We start from the raw sequence: 27,841 nt of genomic DNA, 5'->3' as shown, positions 1-27,841 counted from the left end.
CTGCTCTCCCTTCTTTCTTTTGAAAGTCTCCAAGTGCCAACAAAGCATGAGATTCAGCACCAAAACTTTAGAGACATGACGGTGACTTCTCCCCTGCAAGATGTTCCATCTCAAACCATTCCCACTCCCACCCCCTGCCTTGGATTCTGTTCATTCCCAACTCTACCCCTTGAACCATACCACCCCCCAGCCCATCTCCAGACTTCGACACAATATATACCTCACAAACTTCTCTTTCTACCCAAATCCAACTTGCCTATCAAGCTTCACAGTAAGAAACATTTCCTTCACCCTCACCCTTTTCAGTAATCACAGTGCCATCGACTGAGGGAGCTATAACATGGGTCTAATGGATGGTGCTGAGGTAGAACTGGTGGGATGTTTCCAAAACTGGCTGGCAAGGCAGAGGGGTCAGAGGTGGAAAAGTTAAGAATAGAGAAAGGTGGATCCTGGAGGATAAGCTATAAAACATTTACAGTCTGTGTTTCTCTGGTGGGTGTGGGTAGAAGCCACAGAGGCTGGACCTGCCTTTTATTATGAGAACTCCAAAGAAACTGAGTTTTAAAAATATGTAGCTAAAGAATTATTCTATTTATTCTAAGCAATAAGTACAAAGAGGAATACAGTCAAGTTTATTTTGATCACTGGTGTCTACAAGGTAGTGATTAACAGAATAGGAAGTAAGAAACGGTAGGTGAGGAGCAGTTCCCAGGGCCACCCTAGGCCTTTGGGGCCAGTCAGCAGTTCCTGTAGCATAGCATGAACTTCTGTGGTCAGCCAAGAGCAGACTCATTTCCACTTAAAAGTTCTAAAAGATCACCCAGAAGATTTGAATAGCACTTCTCCAAAGAAGACTGAGAGATGGCCAAAAGGTGCATGAAAAAATTCTTGCTCATCATCACTTATCATCAAGGAAATGCAAATAAAACCACAATGAGACACCATCTCACACCTGCAAGAGTGGCACATATCAACAAGACCAGACACAAATGTCGGCCAACAACAGGAATATGAAAAAATTTTTAACATCCCTTATCATCAGGGGAATGCAAATAAAAACCACATTGAGATACCACCTTACACCAGTAAGAATGGCACATATCAAAAAAAAAAAAAAAAAGCAACAACAAATGTTGGCGAGGGTGTGGTGAAAAAGGAACTCTCCTACATCGCTGGTGTGGGTGCAAACTTGTTCAACCACTGTGGAAAGCTGTCTGGAGGTTCCTCAGTCTACTGAAAATGGAGCTACCATATGACCTGGCAATTCCACTCCTAGGGATCTACCCAAAGGACACAAAAACATTGATTCAAAAGAACACCTGTACCCCCATGTTTATTGCAGCACTATTTACAATAGGTAAAACCTGGAAACAACCCAAATGCCCAAAAATAGATGACTGGATCAAGAAGATGTGGTATACATAAACAATGGAATATTATTCAGCAATCAAAAAAAGATAAACTCATGCCATTCACAGCACCATGGATGGAGAAAGAAGGAATTATGCTCGGTGAAATAAGTCAGAAGGAAAAAGAAAAATATCAGATGGTTTCAGTTATAGCAGGAATATAGGGGAACCAAATAAGACATGCGTGTAAAAAAAATAATAACAATACAAAACACAACAAAACAAAAACAGACAATTATAAACCAGCGGCATCCTACAAGGGAGGAGGAGGGAGAGGGATCAGAATGAGGGAGGGAATAGCACAGGGGCTATAATGATGGTGCATGGGTGCATGGTGAAGGAAATTCTATGGGGACTACAACTGAGGGGTGGGGTGTGAAGCAAATATTGCTTAAAAATGAACAATGATGTAAAAAAAATTTAAAAAATTAAATTAAAATAACCATAATTTAACAGAAAACAAACCAAAAAACAAGTGTTGGCCAAGATACGGAGAAAAAGGAATCTCTGTACACTGTAAATGGGAATGTAAACTGATCAAGCACCTATGGAAAATAGTAAGGATATTTCACAAAATATTAAAAACAGATCTACCACACGATCCAGGAATTCTACTCCTAGGTATCTACCCAAAGAATACAAAAACACCAATTCAAATGGATTTATACACTCCATTGTTCATTGCAGCACTATTTAGCCAAGTTATGGAAGCAGTGAAGTGCCCAAGCACAGATGAGTAGTAGAGAAGGTGTGGTATACATATGCAATGGAATATTATTCATCTAGAAAGAAGAATGAGATATTGCCATTTGCAGCAACATGGGTGGAACTGGATGGGATTATGCTAAGTGAAATAAGTCAGAAAATAGAAAGACAAATACCACATGATTTCACCTCTACATGGAATATAAAGAAACAAAGCAAGGAACAGACAAAGTTTTTGTTTGTTTGTTTTCATTTATACAAGCGCTGGGTATAGTCAGACGTGCAGGAGGGTGAGAGAATTCACCAGAGCCAAAGCGGGGAGCAGAACAGGCAGACAGAAGGAGGACACTGCTGAGGGGAGCAGTGGGCAGCAGGAGAGGTCTGCGCGCCATGTGGGACCCTCGCCGGTGGCCGGGGATCAAACCGGCGCTGCAGAGGCTGCGGGCAGCTTTGCAACCCAGTGCTCAACCACTGCGTCACCAGGGGAGGCCCCAAAACCAAGTTTTGTGATCCAGCTGTAAAACCTAAGGGTTGGGGGATCCAATGTAGAGGTAAAGTAGAGGGGCCAAGTGAACTGTGGTGGGGGGTTATTGGCATTTTGGTGGTGTAAGTGTTGTGGCAACATATGTTTGACGAAGTAAGAACCTATACTCCAGAATACAAAACAGTGTTGTCAACAAATGTTGCCTCAATAAAAAATGAGGCAGAGGGCCTCCCCGGTGGCGCAGCGGTTGAGCGCTGGGTTGCGAAGCTGCCCGCAGCCTCTGCAGCGCCGGTTCAATTCCCGCTCCCCGGCCACCGGAGCAGGGTCCCACATGGCACGCAGACCTCTCCTGCTGCCCGCTGCTCCCCTTCAGCAGTGTACTTTGGTCCTTCTGCCTGTTCTGCTCCCTGCTCTGGCTCTGGTGAATTCTCTCACCCTCCCGCGCTTCTGACTGTACCCAGTGCTTGTATGAATAAATAAATAAATAAATAAATCTTTAAAAAAAAAAAAATGAGGCAGAGATAGAGAGATAGAGAGATATCACCATTTTTTCTCTCCTGGCATTTGGAGCTGTGAGCTGTACAGGTCTGGTTAGCCTGACACACTGGGTGGGTGAGGGTGGCAGGGAAGGGACTCTGCTTGCATGTGAAGAGAGAAGAAATGCTGTCGAGAATTCAGAACCTTCCCCAAACCCATCAAGATCTTCCACAGCCCAGCCTTCCCCTCACCCTGCAATCCCCAAATGAACCCACACCCAGAACCATAGAACTGGGAGAAGGGGAAGGCGAGGGATGATGTTTTCCACAAGGCCCATGACTTGTAAGCAGGATGCATGACCTAGGGTTTTCTCAGGGCACAGGCCGATCTCTCAGTAGTGTCTTTGAGAGTCAGCTTCTCCAAAATCTTCTCTAGAGCCACGACTCTGGCTCAGAAGTGGTGGAGGAGGAGGAGGATATCACAACTGCCTTCTTCCTTCTCGTTCAATCCTCCAAAGAGAATCATCCTGTGAGCTGCATCAGCCAGGAGTTCCCACTCACTGCCTCGTGGACAATGCCTCCTGCTGGCAGCTCATGTTACGACTAAGGGGAGGAAGAAATTTACCTCCTGCAGGTTCACAGTGGGCAGGTGGAGCTGGGACTGCGGAAGGGGGTGGGGTGCAAATATGGTCACTCTGAGTGCTTGGAAGAATCTGCTCTGTGTCCACTCACCCCATCTGCCATTTGCAATAACTAAGCTACTTAGTAGCCCAGCCATCTGATAATGAGTTGATTGTTCCAAAACCTCCTGTAGAGAGAGTTGCCTTGGGAAATCTAAGGCTCAACATGAAAAGAATGTCCATGACACAATCTCTAGCTTTTTTTTAAGTCTGTGAGCTAAGGACTTGTTGACCGAACCTGGCCATGGCAAATGCAAATGCGGAGAATGTGGGCTGGGATTGATGACTATTTTAAGTCCACACTCCCGCCGTCCAGTGAGAGGACTCTGAAGACCTCCCCACAAAGTTTGCCAAAGAGTTCAGTGGACTATGGGAAATTGCCTTTGCTTTTCCAGCTGTGAAAATAGGACACACACTCCCAGGAGATGTAGAACGCAGTCAGAAGAAAAGTCTTTGGGAAGAAGTAACTGATCTCTCAGTCTACCTCCCTTCAGAGCCCTTGCACCAACCAACATCACTCCTATCCTTCCCCTGTGCCAGCCTAGATGAGCTACCCCTATCTCTGTTGGGAAATGTATCTTCTACCCCTGGAATCTTACTTCCTACTTCCTAATGCCTGGATCCCTCAACATCCACAAGAGTTAGGATTGGGGTAGAAGTACAGATAGATGAACATATCACTCAAAGAACATAACAATCATCCAGAGCTCTCCTTCCCCTGATAAAAGAAATGCCAGGCCTAGGATTTCACAGGGGGACTTTAACAAACTTTTGGAGAACATATGATTTCAATGTCACTTACAACATATAGAACATGAAGGGAAAATTCCAAATTACTTTTATGAAGTAAATTTAAAATTGTTATAAAATAATTAAGATTGCACACAAAATAGGAAATCTGATTCCAATCCCACAAATACTGAGATAAAAAAATCTAAATAAAATATTATTATACAGGGCCTCCCTGGTGGTGCAAGGGGTTAAGCACTGCACTATGAAGCAATCCGCAGCCTCTGCAGCATGAGTTCAATCTCCAGCCGGCCATGGCACAGACCTCTCCTGTCTCGCCCACTGCTCCCCTCAGCAGTGTATTTCGTCAATCTGCCTGTTCTGCTCCCTGCTTTGTCTCTGGTGAATCCTCTCACCGCCCCCCACCACATCTCTGGCCTGTTCCCCAGCTCTTGAATGCATAAATAAATAAAAATAATTCTTAAAAAATATATTATTATACAGACTCCAGTAGTATACTGAACAAAATACATAATGATCTTTTTCTAAGATTACAAGAAAGATATAATACCAGGATATTCATTGATATTAAATACTAGATCTGGGGCCTCCCCTGCTGGTGCAGTGGTTGAGCACTGGGCTGCGAAGCTGCCCACAGCCTCTGCAGCGCCGGTTCGATCCCCGGCCACGGGGTGAGGGTCCCACATGGCATGCAGACCTCTCCAGCCGCCCGCTGCTCCCCTCAGCAGTGTACTTCGTCAGTCTGCCTGCTCTGCTCTCTGGCTCTGGCTCCTGTGCTTCTGACTGTACCCAGTGCTTGTATAAATAAATAAATAAATCTTTAAATAAATAAATAAATAAATAAATACTAGATCTACATAGAAAAGCATATGGTCATTTCCTATGATGTTGAAAAGAAATAAGGCAAAATTCAATCCCTATGACTTGTTAAAAAACACTTAATAAAACAGTAATCAATAAATACTTTTATTCATTTTATTTTTATTAAATAAAAATAAACAATACTAATTTAATTTAATAAAATAATTTAATATTCAATAATATTAAATTTTTATTAAATAAGCATGTGTAACATAATTACACACACACACACACACACCCATCTTACAACCAAAATCTTTTTTTGATGGGAAAACACTATAGGTATTCCCACTAAAGTTAGAAATATATCCACTATAAAGACCAGATGCCCACTATTGCCTTGAACAGTGAATTTATCAGTATAACTTATCTCAAATAAGTAAGAGTCATAGGAGTTAAAAATAAGAGCATGAAACTATCTCTAATGATCTATTATTATATATGTGGAAAAGCCAATGGAATCAGGGGGGAAAGTACCATAAATAGAATTCTGTATAACTGGCAGTATATAAAATTAATATAAATAAACAATAGGCTTCCTAGAAATAATCATTAACATATTAGAAAATGTTTTGGAAGAGAATTCTCATTTATAAAAGCAACAAAAAGGAAAATACTCAAGAATACATTTAATAAGAAATGTGAAAGTCACATTAAAAAAAACTTTATTCCAATGAATCAGCACTCCAAGTATACTCTTAAATGAAACCACACAGATACCAAAAGAAAGCATGGATGAAATCCTTTAAAACCTGGAAATGGCAAAAACCTTATTAATGGTGACTCAAAATCTGGAATCATTAATAGAATTTGGTGAGGAATTTGACTACTAAGTTTTTTTAAAGCTTTTGAATTTTAAAAAATTATGAGGTCGGGCCTCCCCAGTGGCGCAGCTGTTGAGCACTGGGTTGTGAGGCTGCCCGCAGCCTCTGCAGCGCCGGTTCCATCCCCGGCAGCCGGGGAGGGTCCGACATGGGCGCAGACCTCTCCTGCCGCCCGCTGCTCCCCTCAGCAGTGTATTTTGTCAGTCTGCCTGTTCTGTTCCCCGCTCTGTCTCTGGTGAATTCTCTCACCCTCCCGTGCTTCTGACTGTACCCAGTACTTGTATAAATAAATTAATAAACCTTTAAAATATGTATGTAATGTTTATTAAAAAAATTATGGAGGCTAACAAAAGCGGGAAGGGAAGAGCACAAGGGACTATGGTGATGGATCACAGGTGCTGTGGTGGTGGAAGGGGCTACACCTGAGGAGAGAAATCAAATACTGTATAAATGTGAACAACGATGTAAGAAAATAAATAAATAAGTATAATAAAAAAATTTAAAACCCCACGAAGATCAAAAGACAAATGACAAACAAGGAAAGAATATTTTGGAACTTCTCAGACAAGTGATTCCTAGAAATCAAGTAGAAAAACACAAATAACTATAAACAGATCAAAATGATAGTTCTTAGAAAATGAAATATTAGTGTTCCTTAAATGTATGGTAAGGTCCTAAAATTCCAGTCATAAGAGAAAGCTACCATTCAAAGTGCACTGTAGTGTATTTCTCCCCACCATAATGACAAAAACCAAAACTTTTTTTTAAGATTTATTTTTATTTATTTAAGCATACAAGAACTAGGGTATAGGCCTAGAGATGCAGGGCTGAGAAGATCCACCAGAGATAGAGTGGGAAACAGAACAGGCAGACTGACTGAAATACACTGCTAAAGGGAGCAGTGGGTGAGAATGGAAAGGTCTGCTGTGCCATGTGGGTTAGCTGCCTGGCTAGGGATTAAACTCAGGCAGCAGTGTTGATAATGCTGAGACTTAACCTGTATGCCACTAGGGAGGCCCCCAAAACCAAAACTTTAACAGTGTTGGTGAAACTGTTAACCAACTGCTAAACTGCTGATCAAACTGTGAAGAAGCAAGTCATACACTGTTATGAATACAAGGTGGGGCCTCCCTGGTGGTGCAAGGGGTTAGGACACAACCTAGGAAGCTGTCCACAGCCACTGCAGCATGAATTCGATCCCAGGCCAGGGAGCCACCCACCTGGTGCAGCAGACCTCTCCTGACTCGCCTGCTGCTCCCCTCAGCAGTATATTTCAGTCAGTCTGCCTGTTCTGCTCCCCACTCTGTCTCTGGTGACTCCTCTCTCACACCGCCCCCACTGCACCTCTGGCCTGTACCCCAGCTCGTGTATGCATAAATAAATAACTCTCTTAAAAAAAAAAAAAGAATACAAAGGAGGAAGATCAAAATCACAACAGTGTTTACTCTTTGACACAGGAACCCACTTCCAGAGATCTTTCCTAAGGACATGACTGCACAAATACGAGATGACTGAAGCACAGAGTTTTCATGGAGGTATCCATATGTTAGTGAAAGAAAATGAAACAACCCAAATGGCTGTCAATAGGAACCAAGTTAAATACACTATGATATCCAGTACCTCACTGAAAAAGCTATGTACCTCCATGTGATGGAGAACGAGGTAACCATAAGATGAGGACAAACCAACGCATTGCTGTGGAGTGATGTCCAAAAGACATTGTTAAATGAAAAATAGCAAGGTGCCAGAAAAGTGGGTATGCTATGTTCCCTTAGTGGGAAGGACAAATTTGACTATATTTGTAATTTAAAAAATGTGAATTAATCAGAAATTAATAATAAAAATTGGTTAATGAAAGGTAATATGAATGGAGTTGGGGAGAGAGTGGATTGGAATGGAAGAAAAATTTCTTTGGGTCTAGTTTTGAACTAAGTAAGACTTGTAACTGTTTCTTATGCAAATGTAACACTAAAAGGGAAAAGAAAAGCCATCCCTAAAATTGAAGGAAAAAAGAAACAACTTAACCTAATTGCATATCAAATTAATAACAATCATACGGAACAAATAATTATTTCAGCTGAGTTTAAAACTTAGCACTTTGTATTTCCTTTTGAATTTGGGGTAGGATAAAAAATATATCTATTCATTCTATTGTATTGCTATTTGGGAAGTAACAATGTCATTAGAAACCAAGCTTTTCAGTATAAGAGAAAATAGAAGAATAAATTCAAATAATTTGGTAAAACATTATCATTACAGATTTGAATTTGAACTCTAATATAAAACAATGGTGTGTGTGTATGTGTGTGAGAGAGAGAGAGAGAGAGAGAGAGAGAGAGAGAGAGAGATATCTTGGCTAGCCCACCAAAGCCAACCATAAAACAACAATGTTCCAGCAGCAGTGAGTATCCCTACAAGCAGGATTTCTACAGTCATTCTACACTTGTAGAGCCAGGGTTTCTGCAAGAAATGACTGACTGTAGGTCTGGGGCAAAGAATACAAAATGCAAGAATACAAAATGCATGTTATTCTTGGGAGAAATAAGGAATTTTTCAAAGATTAATTCACTCATGTAAAAAAAAAAAAAGGCCAAATCACAGGGATCACAAACGGCAAAAGTTATACCAATGAGAATATGAAAAAAGAAAAATGACTATAAGTTTATATTAAATGTGATAAATCTATAAATGACACTTCAAAACCAGAAAACTCTAAACAAAGCAAAATTCATTTGTTGCTATTGGAGGTAAGTATTACACCATCTCCTCATTCTACTACTAAAGATTAGTAAAGTTGACAGCATTTATCTTGCTTTACCATTCAGAACTGTATTTAAGGATAACTAAATAGACCTAGTGAGTGAGAGAAAGCACTTCTTTACAGAATAATTACAATTAGTAACTATGGAATAAAGCATGTAAACCCTAATGAAACAATTGACTTAGGCACCCTCAGTGGAAACTGAAACCATTAGGTGAAAAGCAATGACAGCATGGATGCCAAGGTGCAAGAGCAGCCCCAGATTGCTTGTGCTCCCACAGGAGGAAATGTGCCTGCTCAAACGTGGGGCAAAGCTGTCCTCACTTCAGTCCATGGAGTAATCAAAACATGACTGCAATTTGAGCAACCAGACTTACTGTGTCACCTAATGGGGCCCAAAATGAACTGTAGTCTCATCTACAGTTGAAAATATCCTTGCCTAAAAATGTTTAACCTGGGCCTCCCCTATGGCACAGCGGTTTCAGCGCTGCATTGTGAAGCTATCTGCAGCCTCTACAGCATGGCTCGATTCCCAGCCGGCCAGGGAGATACCCACATGGCATGGCAGACCTCTCCTGTCTTGCCCGCTGCTCCCCTCAGCAGTGCTTTTGATCCGTCTGCCTGTTCTGCTCCTGGCTCTGTCTCTGGTGAATTCTCTCACCCTCCCATGCCTCTGGCCTGTACCCTGATTCTTATATATAAATAAACAAATAAACAAACAAACAAATAAATAAATCTTTAAAAATGTTTAACCTGAATCTAATCAGATACATAAACTAATTATATTACCCCACTGCAAAGCAGAGAAAAAAGCAAAATGTGTTTCACCAAGACAATGTCATGGGAAAAAAAGAGGGCAGAGGGACTATTCTAGAATAAAATCAATTTAGGAATCCTAACAGTCAAATGCCACTCACGGCCCTTGATTGACCCTTGGTTTGAATGAAGACATTTTGGGGACAATTGTAAGAAACCAAATATGGGTCTGGCATTCAATTATTTTGATAAACTACTGCACATTTTGTTAAGTGTTTATTACAGGCTGAATTCGATCCTCCTTTACCCTAAATTCCTATGTTGAAGTCCTAATCTCCACTATTCACAGCATAAGTGTATTTGGAGATAAGGTACTTGAAAAGGTAATTAAAGTGGGGTCTTTATAAGGTATTTGAAAAAGGTAATTAAAATAAGGTGAAGTCTTTACAGTGGGTTCTAATTCAATATGATTGGTGTCCTTATAAAACAGACATTTGGACACAGAGAGACCTGCAGACAGACGGACAACCCAGTGAGAACATCGTGAGAAGGTGGCCATGTAAAAGCCAAAGAGAGGCCTCAGGAGACACCAAACCAGACTTCAGAGCGGAGAGATGATTTTCTATTGCTTATGCTTTAAAATTAATTAATTTATTTATACATACAAGAGCTGGGGTACAGGCCAGAGGTGCAGTGGGGTGAAAGGATTCACCAGAGACAGAGTGGGGAACAGAACAGGCAGACTGACTGAAATATACTGCTGAGGGGAGCAGCAGGGAGACAGGAGAGGTCTGCCACGCCATGTGGGTATCTCCCCACCAGCTGGGGATCTAACTTGTGCTGCAGCAGCTGCGGACAGTTTCACAGTGCTGTGCTTAACCCTTTGCGCCACCAGGGAGGCTCTAAATTTCTATTGTTTAAGTCACCCAGTCTGTCATGTTTTGCTCTTGTAGCGCTAGCAAATGAATACATTATGGTTATACGGGAGAAAAGTTTTTAAACATTTCTAATAAAATTTTAAAATGTGAAATATTATAATGTCTATAAGTTTGAAATCCTAAAAATATAATGAACAAAACATTGATTGTTCAATTCAGGTGATGGGAATATGGGTATTAATCACTATCTTTCTACTTTTCTGTTTAATTCAAAATTCATGGTGACAAGTCAAAATGAAAAGAAAGGAAGCATCCAAGTGCAAGAAAAAGATAAAAGGAGCCAGCCAGGATGGGGCAGGTCAAGGACAAAGGACCCAGAGGAAGGCCCCTTACAAGAGACCCCTGCCTGCGGTGAGATTGAACTTGGGCCTGTCTTTTAACACATCTGAACATGATATAGGGGATTACAATTAAATTGCATCAGAAGAATTGCCAATTGTAAGGCTAGGACAAGAGAACAATTCAAAAGAAGTTTGGTTTGGCTGAAAAAATCACTAATTTCAGTCTCTTAGATGAACTACTAAACATTTAAGTATAAATACTGTTCAGCATAATAATAACTATGAATACAACAGAAAAATACAGCTGGAAATATATAATTAATTTTAAATGTCACAATAATTAAAGAAGCTTTTCAGTATTTAGCCAAATTCCTCATATTGGATAGGCAGTTCTGAGTCTGAGCTAAGACTGCTTGATTCTCTGTCATAACAAATCTAACAGCCCTAACACATTTCTTCATGTCAATCAATCAACAAATATTGAGCACTTACTTTGCAAAACTGCTATGCTAGGCATTAGGGTTGATATAAAGAAGAAAAAGTTTACCCAAGGAGTTAACAAGGTAGATAGAAAGTTTGAATCCAAATGAAATAATGTAACATATAAAGCAGGCTCTCAGTGGGAAAAAACAGGTATAGATGAGTGAAGGTGGATTTACAGAATAATCATTTGTATCAGGTAATAGGAGAAAGAGGCAGTTGTGTGGATGAAGCAGGAATACCTAATCTCAGAGCAAGGAGATAGATCTGTGAATTATAAAGACAAATGCAGAAGTAGTAACAACCATTGGCATGCAGCCAGTGTTGAGACAGAGTCTCAGTGACATCGTTAATCCACATACCCAGAACGAGGGCTCCTAGGCAACACCTCAGAAATAAGATGGGACATCAGGCATGCTTAGACTGAATGTTTACAAACATATGAGAAACACGGTGTATTATGGATGTGGATTGTGTCATGGCTCAAGGGAAGGTTTTTTAAAAAAAAGATTTATTTATTTATGCATACAAGAACTAGGGTACAGGCCACAGGTGCAGGGGCTGAGAGGATTCACCAGAGACAGAGTGGGGAACAGAACAGGCAGATTGACTGAAATACACTGTAGAGGGGAGCAGCAGGTGAGACAGGAGAGGTACCATGTGGGTAGCTCCCTGGCGGGTAGGGATCTAACTCATGCTGCAGAGGCTGCAGACAGCTTCATAGTGCTGTGTTTGACCCCATGTGCCACCAGGGAGGCCCTCAAGGGAATTGTTGATCAAATTGTCAATAGAAAAAGGGGGGCTACTGATTCAGAAGTACACACCTTGCCTCATGGGGGTAGATGTATGTAGTTTGCCCCTCCTTCATGCAGGTCAAGCGGGGAACACAAATGCTCGATGCGCCTGTAAAAGTACAGAGGGACATGTACCTTCTGTGGAGCTGGAGGAGGAGTGGAGCTGTCAGACTGTGCCCCCCATCCCAGTCACCTCGCCTCCAAAGAAATACACGTTCTCTTTTTTTTTTTTCAATCTTATTTTAAGTAATTGTGTTGGGTTTTGTTGCTGTTGTTTTCTTTTCTAAAAAAAAAAAGATTTATTTATTTATTTATACAAGCACTTGGTACAGTCAGAGGCGCGGGAGGGTGAGAGAATTCACCAGAGCCAGAGCGGGGAACAGAACAGGCAGACTGATGAAGTACACTGCTGGGGGGAGCAGCGGGTGGCAGGAGAGGTCTGTGTGCCATGTGGGACCCTCGCCCGCTGCCGGGGATCAAACCGGCACTGCAGAGGCTGCGGGCAGTTTTGCAACCCAGCACTCAATGCTGCGCCACCGGGGAGGCCCAAAATACACATTCTCTTCACCTGAAGGAATGAAGCTATCCTTCCAGTGTCTAAGAGAAGATGTTAAAAAGAGGTGAGACACCCAAACGTTGTCAAGCAAAGGGCAAAGTGTTTGTGGTGCAGGAAAATGGATGCTTTGGTGTTGGATGTGGTGTGGTAACATACAGTTCACAACATAGCAGTTGTGAAGTTTACCTCTGCATCATACACAGGGTTGTAAGCCAATGTTTCCTCCACTTAAAAAAAATAATAAAAGATGGGCCTCCCTTGTGGCGCAGCAGTTGAGCGCTGGGTTGCGAAGCTGCCCGCGGCCTCTGCGGCGCCGGTTCGATCCCCGGCTGCTCCCTGGCCACCAGAGGAGGGTCCCACATGGCGCGCAGACCTCTCCTGCCGCCCGCTGCTCCCCTCAGCAGTGTACTTCGGTCCTTCTGCCTGCTCTGCTCCCCGCTCTGGCTCTGGTGAATTCTCTCACCCTCCCGCTCTTCTGACTGTACCCAGAGCTTGTATAAATAAATAAATAAATCTTTAAAAAAAATAATAATAAAAGAGGTGAAGTAGAATCTGAAGTGTGAATAACCAAGAGCACACAGACTTTGCCAGAGGGGTGAGACCCCCAGATTCTATTTGGTTCTCAGTTAGACCTAGCGCAACCCCCTCCCACCAAGCCAAACCACTGTTACAATCTACAGTAAAGACCCCGCTGATGAGGAGATTTATGCAGGGCTAAGCTCAACATGGCTGATATTCCTGCCTAGTTAACCAGCACTAGACATCCAAGCCTCCTAGTTCAATGCTTGGCTACTGGGATTCCCCTCCTTTAAGGCTCTAATCCAATCTGATTTCTTGCCTCCTTGACCTTCCCCACTCCAAACACTCCCATTTTGTTCACTGGATGTTATGTCATCAGCAACATCCCTTTCATTGTTTAAAAAAAGATTTATGTATTTATTTATGCATATAAGAACCGGGGTGTACGCCAGAGTTGCGGGGTGAGAGGTTTCACCAGAGACAGAGTGGGGAGCAGAACAGGCAGACTGACTAAAATACACTGCTGAGGGAGGAGAGGTCTGCTGTGCCATGTGGGAAGCTGCCTGGCTGGCTGGGGCTCCACTTGAACTCGTGCTGCAGTGGTTGGAGCTAGCTTGATAGCACTATCTTTAAGCCCAGGGAGGCCCCCCTTTCATTTTAAACTCTTTTTGTTTTTTTGTTTGTTTGTTTTAACTGATGGTCCATTGTTTTACCTCCTTGCTAGTGTTTTGGAAGGATAGGCTCTCCCCTTCAGGTGTAGCCATCACAGACACCACCGCCAGAGCACACCTTATCCATTGTGCTCTTTCCATGCTGCCACTGGTTCGAAGCGTGGGCCTGGATCAGAACCATTGCATCTTAAGCTTAAAAACTTGACCGAAAGGCAAATTCCTAGGTCCCATGTCTGATCTAGTGAGTCCAACTCTGGGGAGTACCCAGAGTCTACCTGGAGACTGTCCTCCTGGGGATTAAGCAGGTGCTGACACCCATCTACAGACTCTTTCCCAGACCTTAGAGGGCAGCCTGTCTTACTGTCTCCATCACAGTCGTGACCCACCTTCCTTCTTGCATATTTATTAAAATAGCCTACTCAAAAACAGCAATGAGGAAGCTTTTCTACCTTTTGTCTTCATCTCTAAATTGTAATGTCACCCCCCACACTCACGTACACTATTCCTGTATCATCATGTCTGAAATTCTAACTAACTCTCTTTTACCTTAAAACAGTGATATCCACGTTCTTCCAATTATATTTCACACCCCATCAGTTAAAAAAAAATTAAACAATAACCTCCCCAAAATGCATATTTAAAGTATGTACACTGGACCTCCCTGGTGGCGCAAGGGGTTAGGACACAACCTATGAAGCTGTCCGCAGCCTCTGCAGCACGAGTTTGATCCCTGGCCAGGGAATAACCCACATGGTGCAGCAGACCTCTCCTGACTCACCTGCTGCACACCTCAGCAGTGTACTTGTCAGTCTGCCTGTTCTGTTCCCCACTGTCTCTGGTGAATCCTCTCACCCACACATACCTCTGACCTGTACCCCAGCTCTTGTATGCATAAATAAATCTTAAAAAAATAAAGTATGTATACATATGAATGTATGTATTATTATATGTTATATACTTACATGAGAGAAAAAGCCAAAGTTTAGGTAAAGATAATTACATGACAAATGTGACAACTTCTTTATGCACCACACTGAGTCATCTTGTGCAATTTCTCTGGAGACATCAGTTTTAAAGGAAGAGACATTTCAGGGCTTGGCTACCACTGCAACCTTCTAGTCCCAGGGATATATGTGCCCTCTGACCAGGAGTACAAGTCAGATTTTTCACTTGTACTTAACAGATCTCCAGGGAAAAGAGAACCAGGTTTGTAGCCTTTGTCAATGTCAGTGGTGTAAATACTCCCACTGTGGTGACTTCAAGCTACCAACATGATGTCACTGAACAGGAAGCGGGAAGCACACAGCCATCTCCAACACAACAGTGTTAGCCAACTCCAACACAGTGTCTTTGTGCCCAAAGCTTCTTGATTCAGGTCTATTTTTCAGTTAATTTCCTTTCTGTGAGGGAGCTGCTTTCCTAATTAAGCATTTTCTAATTAACGTGTTCCTTTTTAATTTCTCCAAGCTCTTGCTATGGCTGGGGTAGATCTTTAGTCCTTCTGGATTTTGGGGTCTCCAGGTCTGATACAGAAGCCAGATGGTCCCCTGGGGTTTGTCTTTCAGGGGTGAAAATAGGTGGGGAGAGAAAGAATGAGCGCTACGCCTTAGAAATCCTTGCCTTGTGTACCTATGTCAAAGATATGAGCAAATAACAATTCATCCAGCCCATGCAAAGGAGAACCGGAATTCTTTATCTTTTTTTTTTTTTTTAAAGATTTATGTATATATACAGGAACCAGGGTACAGGCCAGATGTGCAGGAGGGTGAAGGGATTCACCAAAGACAGAGTGGGGAACAGAACAGGCAGACTGACTGAAATAGACTGGTAAAGGGAGCAGTGGGCGAGACAGGAGAGGTCTGCCACGCCATGTGGGTTGCTCCACGACTGGCAGGGATAGAACCAGCACTGCAGAGGCTGCCGACAGCTTCACAGAAATGTGCTCAACCGCCTGCACCACCAGGGAGGCCCTATCCTTTTTTTTTTTTTTTAATTGAAGTGACACGGACTTATAACATTACATAGATTTTAGATGCACAGACTTACATATCAACATCTGTATATACTACATATCAACATATGGTTTATATTAGATTAAGTCTGGTTTCCATCCTTCAACCTGTGGTTGATCCCCTTTTACCCAACTTACCAGCCCCACTTTTCCCTTCTCTCTGATAACCAATATTTTGTTCTTGTAATCTAAAAATCTGCTTTTCGTGTTCTCTTAACCATTTGTATTTGTTCTTGACTCACCACTAATGAGTGAAATCATACAGTGTTAGACTTTCTCTGTCTGACTTATTTCATTAAGCATAATAGGCTTTAGGTCCATCATATTGTCACAAATAGCAAGACTTCATCTTTTTTTTAATAGCTGTGTGTATATATCATATCTTCTTCATCCACTCATCCATCCATGAACGCAAGCTGTTTCCAACTCTCAGCAATACGTATAATACTTTGTTAAACATGGGGGTTCATATATTCCTTTGATTTAGTATTCTCAGTCTTTGGATAAATACCCAACAGTAGGATAACTGGATCTTCATTTTTTTGAGGACTCTCCATACTGTTTTTTAAAATGGGCACACAATTTTACATTCCCACCAATGGTATGAGGATAGGGAGCTGGAATTTAGATCTCCCCAAAACCCATATTCTTTAACTGTTACAGCTTTTGCCTCCCCATCTCTCTGCTCCCCTCCCCATATGTAAGCCCCAACCCTGACAGCAACAACTAGTTAAGAGCACTTGAACTTTCAGAGCCAAATGGAAGTAAATATGTTTAATGTGTGAGTATTTGTGATTGTGAATGGAGCATTTACTAGGTGCCAGACTCAGTCCAACTGCTTTATAAAGTAAGTACTATTAGTATCCCCATTTTGCAGATAAAGAAATGGTTTAGAGGCCTCAGACATTTTCCCCAAGTTCATATAGTTAATAAGAAGTAAAATTCATATTTGAACACAACCAGGGTGACCCAAGAGTCCATGCTAGAGTGACTCATGTTCTCCTTCCTGCCTCGTTATGTAGTGTCTGGCACTGGAGTGGGCTCTGAGTACAGTTGAAAGTGCAAAGAAGTGTGCCCCTGCCCTCAAGCTGCTTTACACTTTATGCTCCTTAGGAAGGCAAAACTAATATAAAAGAAGTAATTAGAAAATCTTAGCAGACAGCCTGTAATTAGCTATAATGTAATATCCCCCATGGCTAAGCAAAGTGCTTCCTGGTGGAGGCTAGGAAACCTAACCCCTGCCTCTAGAGCTATAATCACTCTTTTAAAAAATCAGAATCTAGGTCAGATGGGGCCCTCGGCCTGCAATCTGGTACTGTAATTCTCTCTCCCAACAATCCCATCTGACCAAATGGCATATCCATGAAATAGCTATATAAAGCCACTCTATAAATGCAGGCTTTTTTTCAAAGCTTCTCAAACTAATGAGAAAATATTTTTAAACCACTGTCTAAAAGTTTCTGGCTCTGGAGTGCCACAAGGTCCTAAGTCTGAGCTCACTGGTCTTTCACCCACCCTCACTTCCTAGTGGTATCAGTTCTTTGAGGTTGTCCATGCTGGCCAGTGCTAAACAGATCATGTAGTAGAAAACTGTATATCACTAGAGGAAGGAAACTTCAGAAATCCAAGTTTGTTCATATTATTATTGCTGTGGAACAAATTATCTAAAAGTTTGGTGATATAAAAGAGCAGCCATTTTATCGCCATTCAAAATTTTAGATTTTCAGCTGGGTGAGTGTTCATTTGCTAGGGCTGCCATAACAAGCAACAGATTGGTTGGCTTCACAACAGAAGTTAGTGTTCTCACAGTTCTAGAAGATACTCGAGTAAGACCAAGGCATTTGCAAGGTTAATTTCTTCTAAGGCCTATTTAAATAACCAGATTAGGCCCAAGGTGGAGCCATTCATGCTAAATCCCATATCAGCAAACCAAAACTTAATTAAGTTTTTATGCTCAACAGTATCAGAAAAAAGGTCTGGGTCCAGCAATTTACATTTGCCTACTTAACACAAGTTACCTGCTCTAACTCTAAGATTCCCTTTGCTCCATATAAGGAAAGTAACCCTGCTTTAATCAATTAACAATTTCCCGGTTCTGCTCACTTTGGTCTATAAAACCCTCTTGCTTTGTTGTACAAATTGTTTCCTTGGAGTTCCTTTCCTCTGCCATACTGGATATTGTCAGATACATGAATCAGAATAAAAGCCTACTAGATCATTAAGTTGCCTGTGGAAAATTTTTTTTGAACAGGCCTCTATCGTAGATGGCCAACTTCTCCGTGTGTCTCCGGTGGTGTGTGTCTACGTCCTAATCCCTCTGTGTGTGTCTACGTCCTAATCCCCTCTTCTTGTCAGGACTCTGTTATATTGGATTCGGACTGACTCATGTAACCTCATTTTATGTCAAAAACCTCTTTAAAGACCCTATTTCCAAACCCAGTCACATTCTGACGTACGGGAGTGTTAGGATCTCAACACAAGAATTTGGGGAGTATAGTTCTGACCATTGCATGAGTTTTTGCTTTTTATGCTTTCACTGACATCACTCATTGGGACTCTGTTGGCAAAAGGGCTGGTGGACAGGGTCCCAAATATCTTCAATCACATATCTGATGTACCAGTGAAAAATGGCTGGAAAGTTGAGCTCAGCTGTGCCTACTGACCAGAGGACCTTCTCACAGGCTCTCTGTCCTGGCTGTTTTGGGCTAGTAAGCTGCAGAGACTGGTGCCCAGGAGAACCATACTTGACCTTCTATGACACAGGCTCACATAGTACCAGCTCTGCTGTGCTCTATTCATCAAAGCAGGCACAACCTTGCGTCCAGATTTGAGAAGAGGAGATATGGACCACAAGTAGATGGATGGAGTCTCAAAGAATGTTCAGCCATGTTCTGTATTGCTATAAATTGCTTACAGCTCAGCCATACCAGTCACAAACTTTCCTTCCATTCAGTCTCCTTAACCTAGATGAGAAGAACTCAATTAACAATCTCAACCCTCTGCATCCCTCTTTGCTTCTTGAGGACTCGTGGGGGTGGCTCATGTTGATAAGAATCAAATGGTCTCCTTCTGACCCCTTCTGCCATCTGATCTCATTAATCCTTCACCAACATGGCTATGGTGAATCCTTTACCAACTATAGGCGGGCCTGACTTCCTCCAGTTTCCAACCCCACCTTCTTCCTCCATTGTTTTGGGAGATGTTTTGTGATCACCTCTGTATTCCTTTTGGAACTATTCTACTCAGCTCAGACCTCTAGCTCCTAATCTTCATAGCTACCATTTTGTATCTTGCATGCCACTTGCCTCCTCCTTATCAGCCCTTCTATTATTAAAAAAATTGAAATTTGGTTATGTCTGACCCAGATAAGGCCGCACAGTGAGAAACCTATTTGTTTGAGAGACTGGAAAACTCAGGAGAGAAGTTTCCCTAAGAGGAGAAAGCACGAAACACTGACAGTCTGACTCAAGAAAAAAGTCTCAGTTCTCAGAATCTCTGCTCCTGTCAAATGCTGAATGCATGTGTCACATGGATCCATCCTAGCTCCCAGCCTGTAGACACAATCTGGATCCTGGATCCTGGTGAGAGACAGGGCTTTAAATAAAAACGGAAAGATCTATTCCTCTCCATACTTTAAGGCACTTATAACTGAGTGTATCACTAAGAAAGAGGGTGTGCTCCCACTCTTTCATGGAGGAGAGGTTCCAGGCTATTCCCTGTGACATGCGTGTTCTCACCTGCATAGAGAGTCCATGTGATACTCGGGGAGGAGGGTCCCGAGAAATAGCTGTGGGGGAATGTTCCAGGGGCAGAAAATGTACACCGACAAGTAGGTACAAAATGGAGTGTGATTTGCATTATTAAGTTAATCAGCCCAACACTCAAGTCCTCAGAAGGGGCCTGGGAAACTCAAGTAAGTACATAAGCCACAATTTTTCTCCCTCTCCTTGTTTTGCTGTCCTTTTCCATCCCCTGGGTAGACAAGAGTTCTTCAGACCTGGTGGTCTCTCCTTGCATATTACTAGCAAGCCACTTCCATGAGTCCTGAGCAAGGAGCTGCAAGTCCTTGCACACAACTGCAATTTTAAGTCTTGTGACCTCAGGTACTAGTTTTCTGAACTAGGATTATTCACCTGTATTTTTTTGTTAGGTCACATACTCATTCATCTCACAGGCCATTTTAAGAATCAATTTTTTAAAATGACTTAAAATGAATAAGATCACTACATAAATACTAAATATCTTAAGCCTTTGACATTATCCTTTGTGACTTCAAAGAGCAAAGAACGATTGTAACAGAAACTTCTAGACATCATTTCCATCTATATACATTCTCTCCCCACCACACTGTAGGCCTTTGAATGTAGTGACCGTGTCTTAGTCACCTTCATATTCCCTCACAAATCAACTGCAGAGCCTAGCAAACTACTAGGACTTAATAAATTATTAGTAACCAATTTAATTTTAAAACCACCCCATCCTATTCTCCCTCATCTTGAATCATCTCTCAAATTCATAGCCCATCACCTTATCTCTTTTCTGAGTTAACAAATAGCATTAATGATTGGTTTGTTAAATTTCCCCATTGCCTTGTGGGACTCTGGTGCCTGAGTATGCATCCTTTCCCAGTGACTGTCTTTCTATGAGGGGGTATGAGTATGAATTGTACTTCCCCTGTATCTTCACCCATAGGAGTTTCTGGGTGGTTTAGAAGCAGAGTGCCTGAGCTCTAAATGTGATGTTTACATATCTGTCGATCTGGACCCTGGCCGCCTCTATGGACAGGCCTGGTGAATGAACTTATTCCAGATTTCCTGAGTCTTCAGGAAAAGGCATGTTGTTGAGGCTATTTCTGGTCACCACAGAATGACAGTAGTAAGGATTGGGAGGTGAGAACAGATTGAATGTTACCATTCTTCTTTTTAAGTTTATTATTAATTGGTTGGTTACTTACAGATTTATATAACTCTGGGGTACATTTTCACACTACATATGTGCATATGCTTCACCCACCATTCACCAATACTCCAGTGCCAGGGACTTACCTCCTTTCATCCCCTATCCCCTCACACCTCCCATTCCCTCTGAGGACCAGGATTGTTTTTCTGTATTTTGCCAGTATGTGTTCTTTGGTTATTGGTATTCCACAAATAAGTGAAACCATCTGGTAACTCTCTTTCATGCTGACTTACTTCACTTAGCATAGTCACCTCAAGATCCATCCATTCTGTTCTAAAAGGCATATTTAATCTTTTTAACAGCTGTGTAGTATTCCACAGAGTGTAGAGTCCACAATTTCTTTATACAGTTATCTGTCACTCCTATGCTCATATCAGCACTATCCATAACAGTCAATTCATAGAAGCATTCATCTTTCATAGGCAAAAGTTTCCTTCTTTCCTCAGCTCAACTAAAACTAATGCCCTATCCAGCTCTCATTTAAGATGTCTGGTGTTATAGCAGTGACTCATTCTTTTTCTCTCCTGCCAGAAACTAGAGAGGTATTTGCAGGTTGGGAGAGAGTTGCTCCCATTTGAAAGGTATTTAAAAAAATCCTTACCTCTTTTAAAGAGCTCAAGTTAAACAAGAGTTCCTTGAGAGTTTTTTTTTTTTTTTATAAATTTTATTGTTATATTCCCCATACAATTGCAGTCCCCCCATTCTGACCCCAATCCCTCCCCTCCCACCCCCGCCCCCCTAAAAGTGTCTCTGGTTCATAGTTTTTTGTTGATTTTGATTTTCACTTTCTTATAGTTATTCAGTTCCTTGAGAGTTTAACTTAAAGATACTGTATAATACTGGCTTCCCAGGTATTTAAAAAGAAAATACTGTGCTCTTTCTCAGATGAGTCACACCAAGGAAAAATTATGACATAAAAGTCCTAGTCGAGGGGCCTCCCAGGTGGCACATGGGGTTAACACGCAGCCTATGAAGCTGTCCGCAGACACTGAAGCAAGAGTTCAATCCCCAGCCAGGGAGCTACCCACATGGCGCAGCGGACCTCTCCTGACTCACCCACTGCTCTCCTCAGCAGTGTATTTCATTCAACCTGCCTGTTCTGTTCCCCACTGTCTCTGGTGAATCCTCTCACCCCCTACACCTCTGGCCTGTACCCCAGTTCTTGTATGCATAAATAAATAAATCTTTTAAAAAATGAATAATGAAGTAAAAAAAATAAAAATAAATAAATTTTAAAAAGAAAAAAGAAAAGTCCTAGTTGAACCAAATAACCCTGTGTTTCAGGGGGAAATTATGGGTGAGTCATGGACAGGCACTTAAGATTCATTTGCATAGGAACCCTGGTTTGACAGTGACATGCTGATTAGACTCTAATCTACTTCCTCCACCACACAGCTCCCTTCAGACCTGTGAGGCTGATGACATAGGGGAAATTCTCTCCCTGAATGGCCCACAGGCACCTCAAATTCACCACATTCAAAGCTAAACTCAACATTTCCACCCCCTCACCTGCTCATTCCCCAGAGCTCTGTATCTCAGTTGGTGGCATCCCATCTAAATTACCCAAGTGAGAAACCTAAGAGTCCTTCCTGACACCTTGTTTCCTTGGCACCACTGTGCCTCACATCCAGTTACCAATTTCTTAAATTTTCAGAACCTCTCCCACCTCTACATATCAAATATCTCCTGCCCAAAGGGAAGTTTTCATCATGTCTCACTTGAAATACTGCAATTGCCTCCTGTTAGCCCTTGGAGTGACCTATCTAAAACTCAAATCTGAATCCATTATTATCTGCTTAAATAACATACAAATTCTTCTAAATCTAAAAAATCAGAATCCAAAGATACTTTAAAAAGCTGCTTCAGGGCCTCCCCGGTGGCGCAGAGGTTGAACACTGGGTTGCGAAGCTGCCCACGGCCTCTGCGGCGCTGGTTCAATCCCCGGCTGCTCCCCGGCCACCGGAGGAGGGTCCCACATGGCGCGCAGACCTCTCCTGCCGCCCGCTGCTCCCCTCAGCAGTGTCCTTCGGTCCTTCTGCCTGCTCTGCTCCCCGCTCTGGCTCTGGTGAATTCTCTCACCCTCCCGCTCTTCTGACTGTACCCAGTGCATGTATAAACAAAACAAACAAACAAATAAATAAACAAAACATGCCTCTATTAAAAAAAATTAAAAAAAAAATTCTTCTTCATATCACTCTCAAGGCCCTCCATGCATATACCCCCTGCTTATGTCTTCAGTCTTTCTCTCTTCCTTCTCTCTTGGTGTTTGACACATCTGTGACCACAAACAGATTCTGGTTTTTAATTTGGTGGTTGGCTGGAGTAGGTTAGGTATTATCAAAAGCATCTTCTGTTGTACTAGACTGTTCTTTACCCAGTCTTTTGACTAGAGAAATAGTAATCTTCTTGAAGATTTTTCTATCTTTGCCTCGTGTGGGTTCCAAGTTGAAGACATCTCCATGCAGTTTGGGACATATTGGAAGTGAAAGGGAAATTCTGGAACTCACCAGTGTGCCTTTGCTCAAGTCGTGAAGCTCCAGCAGTATACCCTTTTCCTTCCACCTTTCAGAGTCTTCCTGTATTTGTTGTTTTGTGTCTGGGATGATTTTTAGTTATAAGAAGGAGAACTAGTGAGAAATGGAGTTACACTGTCTTGGTCAGAAACTCATCCCATCAATTATTAGATTTTAATAAATAAATCAAGATCACTTGAGAAATACTTAGGGACTAGACCAGTTGGGTATTTGCAGGATGTCTACCCGTCTACTATGGAGAATACTGGAGAAAGGGTTTCTCAGGGAAAACCTGCTCTGGAGTCTCCAAATTTTGTAGAAATAAACAGCTATTTCGACCAGCTCCTAAGGGGGCATGTCAAACTCTGGGACACAATAAAACTGAGTGTGTCTTAGGAAGAGTCTGGGGAGAGAGTGGACTGGGCTTTTTGTAGAAGGCTGATTCCAGTTTGCAACCGCACAGTCATCAGTCCTACCTCTACTGCAGGTCAAAAAAGCACTACAACATCCCCAGTTGAGTTCCACTTACTCCCCTGTGGAAGGGAGGTTGAGAAATCTTCAGAGGGACAGTTGAAGTGTTCACATACTAACAGCCACTCCTATCCAGTCATGAATATGAGAGTTCAAGCAGTACAGAGCAGCCTCTAACTGTACAAGAAAACAAGAGACAAGGGGAAGGACCAGTGCAGCCCAGGAAGGGAAGGCGGGTTTAGAACATTCCCTACGTAGACTTTAGTGTGGACTGTATTTAGAGTATTTAGAGTCCCCCTTCCTCACCTCAGCCCACATCCAGTGACTGGGAACGGCTCATGGGGAAGGATGGGGACAGGAAGAGTGAGTTAATGAGTTCTTAGGGTGGCTTGATCGTTCACGGCCAGAAACTTAGAGACTGACAAAACTGGGTCACGCATTAGCAAAGGACTTTGAGAGTTTTGAGGTAGGGGATCCCAAGATATTTTGAGCTAAAATGAAAAACAGGGGCCTCCCTGGTGGAGCAGCGGTTGAGCACTGGGTTGCGAAGCTGCCCAAGGCCTCTGCGGCACCGGTTTGATTCCCGGCTGCTCCCCGGCCACCTGAGGAGGGTCCCGCATGGCACGCAGACCTCTCCTGCCACCCGCTGCTCCCCTCAGCAGTGGACTTCGGTCCTTCTGCCTGCTCTGCTCTCTGCTCTGGCTCTGGTGAATTCTCTCACCCTCCCGCGCTTCTGACTGTACCCAGCGCATGTATAAACAAACAAACAAACAAACAAATAAATAAATAATACATGTCTCTTCAAAACTAAATAAATAAATAAATAAAATGAAAAACAATGTGGTCCATCTGATATTTGCCCCTTTAATCCTAATTTAGTTATAAATGTAATCATGAGTCTATGAGCTAACAGGTCCCCCTTCTGACAGCATTTTCCCTTTAATATTCCCTTTTACCCTAAGATATATTGATTTTTTTCACACTTGGGTGGAATATATGACCTATATCCCATACTCTGCTGTAGAATAACTGAGACAGCCTAAAAGTGAGAGGCATTGCATAGATCGGGATCATCTAACCTAATCTCCTAATCTCCTGTTTTCCAGGGATTGGAAGGGTGAAGTGAATTGCCCAAGGTCATTCAACAAGTCAGCCCTATCTCAAGCCAGCTCTATCTCAGCCCAGGCCTCCTGGCTCTGAATTACCAAACCCTCCTAGACCAAGAAACAATGCAACCTTGTTTCCTACTCCTGAATCTTTTTTAGTGGGTTATTATAGAATGAGACTTTGACATCTGCTAACAAACTCTGTAGGATTTGCTGTTGGCCTGGTAATGGGAAACATGTCAATAAGTAAATCTACTTATTTATTTATTTTTATATAGATGAATAATTCCTCAACCTGTCAGCAAATAGTAGACAAGTAGAACAGACAAGAAACACATGGGAAACCTTTAGTCAGAAAAAATATTTTTGGAGAAAAACAGAAACTCATCCTTTGCTACAGCAGGGACTGCGGGATCCACTGGGCATCCAGAGCAGGTGTTGAGCTCATGCGCAGCAGCCCCAGGGCCCCGCCGAGGCAACTCCCACAAGCAGAAAAGGAAGAACTGGTCTCAAAATTGTGGCAGGAGTAATGATTTGCTTTTGCATTGGAAGTGGACTGATCCTCATGAGGCAGAAACAGAACTGTCCCCCACAAAGGGAAGTTGGCTCCCCAAACAGATAACCAGCAGATGTGCTTTACTAGGTTTTGAGTTTGGAGGTTTTTGCTTGTTGTTTGTTAGACTTTATATTGTTTGAAGCAATGAGCGGTGGTGAAAGAATTGTCCAGGGGCAGGTCATTGTTCTCTTTGGCTCTCGCATGTCTTCGTAGTCAAGAGGGTATAAAACACCTCTTTTTGAGTTATAAAAGGAATTACATTAGACAAGTGTTTGCTCTTTCACCACATATAAGGCAGTGTTTCTTAATATGTGCGCTATAAAGATTAATTCAACAGGATTTCTTTTATAAAGAGTTTGTGTGCTGCATACATCCTTACCTTTACCAACAGGCAGAAGGTACAAAGTAATGTTATAAAGTTATTAAAATAAGAAAATGGCAGTTCCAAATTGGAGGCTTTTATGCTAAGCCCACCAAGACTTAATACCTAGCTGAGCTGCAGTTTCAAACCTCCCCTAGAAATGTAGTCTTAACTGGTAAGTATGGAATTTTCTGGTCAACACCAATGAAGTAACTTCTTCATTTCCCACAGAAAAATGAGATAATCTGTCACAAGACCTTTATCTATGCACCATACATAGGTTACTTAAATCTTAAATAATTCCCTCTTCTTCTCTTTTGCCTTCTCTTTGACTATAAAGTCTTTCCTTTGGGGGCCTCCTGTGGTGGCACAGGCAGTTGAGTGCAGTGCTGTGAAGCTGTCCACAGCCTCTGCAGCACCGGTTCAATCCGACTGGCCAGGGAGAGACCCACATGGCACAGCAGACCTCTCCTGTCTCACCCACTGCTCCCCTCAGCACTGTGTTTCAGTCAGTCTGTCTGTTCTGTTCCCCGCTCTGTCTCTGGTGAATCCTCTTACCCTCCCGCACATCTGATCTGTACCCCAGTTCTTGTGTGCATGAAAAAATAAATATTAAAAAAAATCTTTCCTTTTGTATAGTGTCTCAGTGTTCTCTTCTGCTTGCAAACGGGATGCTGCCCAATTCATGAATCATTAATAAAGTCAATCAGACCTTTAATATCAACTTGGTTGAGACTCGCCTTCACAGGGAAACATGACGGAGGCCCCAGGCCAAGCTCTGCTGCCTATGTTCCCTCAGCAGCTACCTTGAATAGTCCAGGTGCTACTCCAGCCTTGACCTGCAAGGAACACCCCCTGTCTTGGGCGCCACTCCTGCTCTTTTACTTCAGGGGCACAGCCATTGTGAGTGCTGGTGGGAGGTGTCAGCTGACCAGTGCTGGTGGGGGCCAAAAGTGGTGGCTGAACTGACAAAATGGCATCTACAAGTTGGTGGAGGACTCAAAATATCAACTCAGAGGCAACCTGGAGCTCATCTTCATGCAAGTGGTAGAAGAAGTTGGAGTCTAGGACGATGGCTCAGTGAAGAAATCTGTGGGCCATAATTGGCTACTTCCTCAAAGACCAGCTATATGTGCATCCCTTGAAAACAAGAGGTTGTTTGGAGAGAAGAAATTGCTGAGGCAAGATGGAAAATTAGGAAAGATCTGGACCAGAGCTGGTGAGATGACAGCGAAATTTCTGAGAAGTTGTCATTTGGAGACGTGGGAATGAAGAACAACATTAAATGGGAACTAAACCCTGAAAGACATGTCACTTTCTCCAAAATCTTGGTGTTGTGGTTTTCCCACATACACTGAGGTTACCAGAAGAACCCATCAGATGTGGGGGTTTCTGGCCTGATGTGAAAGTAAATGGACTTGATACTGTGAAGGGCCTATGTCTGTGGTGGACTCTGAGAGGCCCAAGACCAAAAGATGTAAGTACTGGTTAGCCCAGCAAGCTGCCAAGGGAATGGCCCCCACCACTTCCAGAGGATCTGAATTGCTCACCCTTGAAAGGTGTGAAGCAAAATCAGAGGAGCAGTGGGCCAACAATGGCCCAGCTCCCTGAGCTTAGTCCCAGCTCTGACCAAATATGAAATTTTATAGATCATATGGGTTATCAGACTAAACTTCACATCCATGTGAAGTCTCCATATTTTCCCTCTCCCTCCTCAACTACTTTCATACCAGTATTATGGGAAAGTCCTGCTTCAGAAGTACCAGCCTGCAGTTTTTATAAGCTAAAGATTAAATGACCAAATCAGTCTAGAACACACTCAGCCTCTTTCTCCATTTGAATTCACTGAAACAAATGGAAGAGCTTGCCATTTTCTCTAGTACTTGGCTCATTCTCAGCATTCCAAGTGAACATTTGTA

General features: G+C 42.5%; 1 pseudogene across 1 annotated transcript; it reads left to right on the top strand.

Annotated features, from left to right (window-relative positions):
- Window positions 1–75: 75 nt before the first annotated feature.
- LOC311170286 (large ribosomal subunit protein bL9m-like) lies at window positions 76–27,533 on the top strand (annotated as a pseudogene). The gene is made up of 3 exons: window positions 76–81; window positions 3,511–3,603; window positions 26,910–27,533. The product of its transcript is annotated as a large ribosomal subunit protein bL9m-like (transcript).
- Window positions 27,534–27,841: the final 308 nt, after the last annotated feature.

Source organism: Talpa europaea (assembly GCF_964194135.1).
Source record: "Talpa europaea genome assembly, chromosome: 4".
NCBI classification, from domain to species: Eukaryota; Metazoa; Chordata; class Mammalia; order Eulipotyphla; family Talpidae; genus Talpa; species Talpa europaea.
Note: the sequence above shows the minus strand (reverse complement) of the source record. Positions and strands in the feature narration are given on the sequence as shown.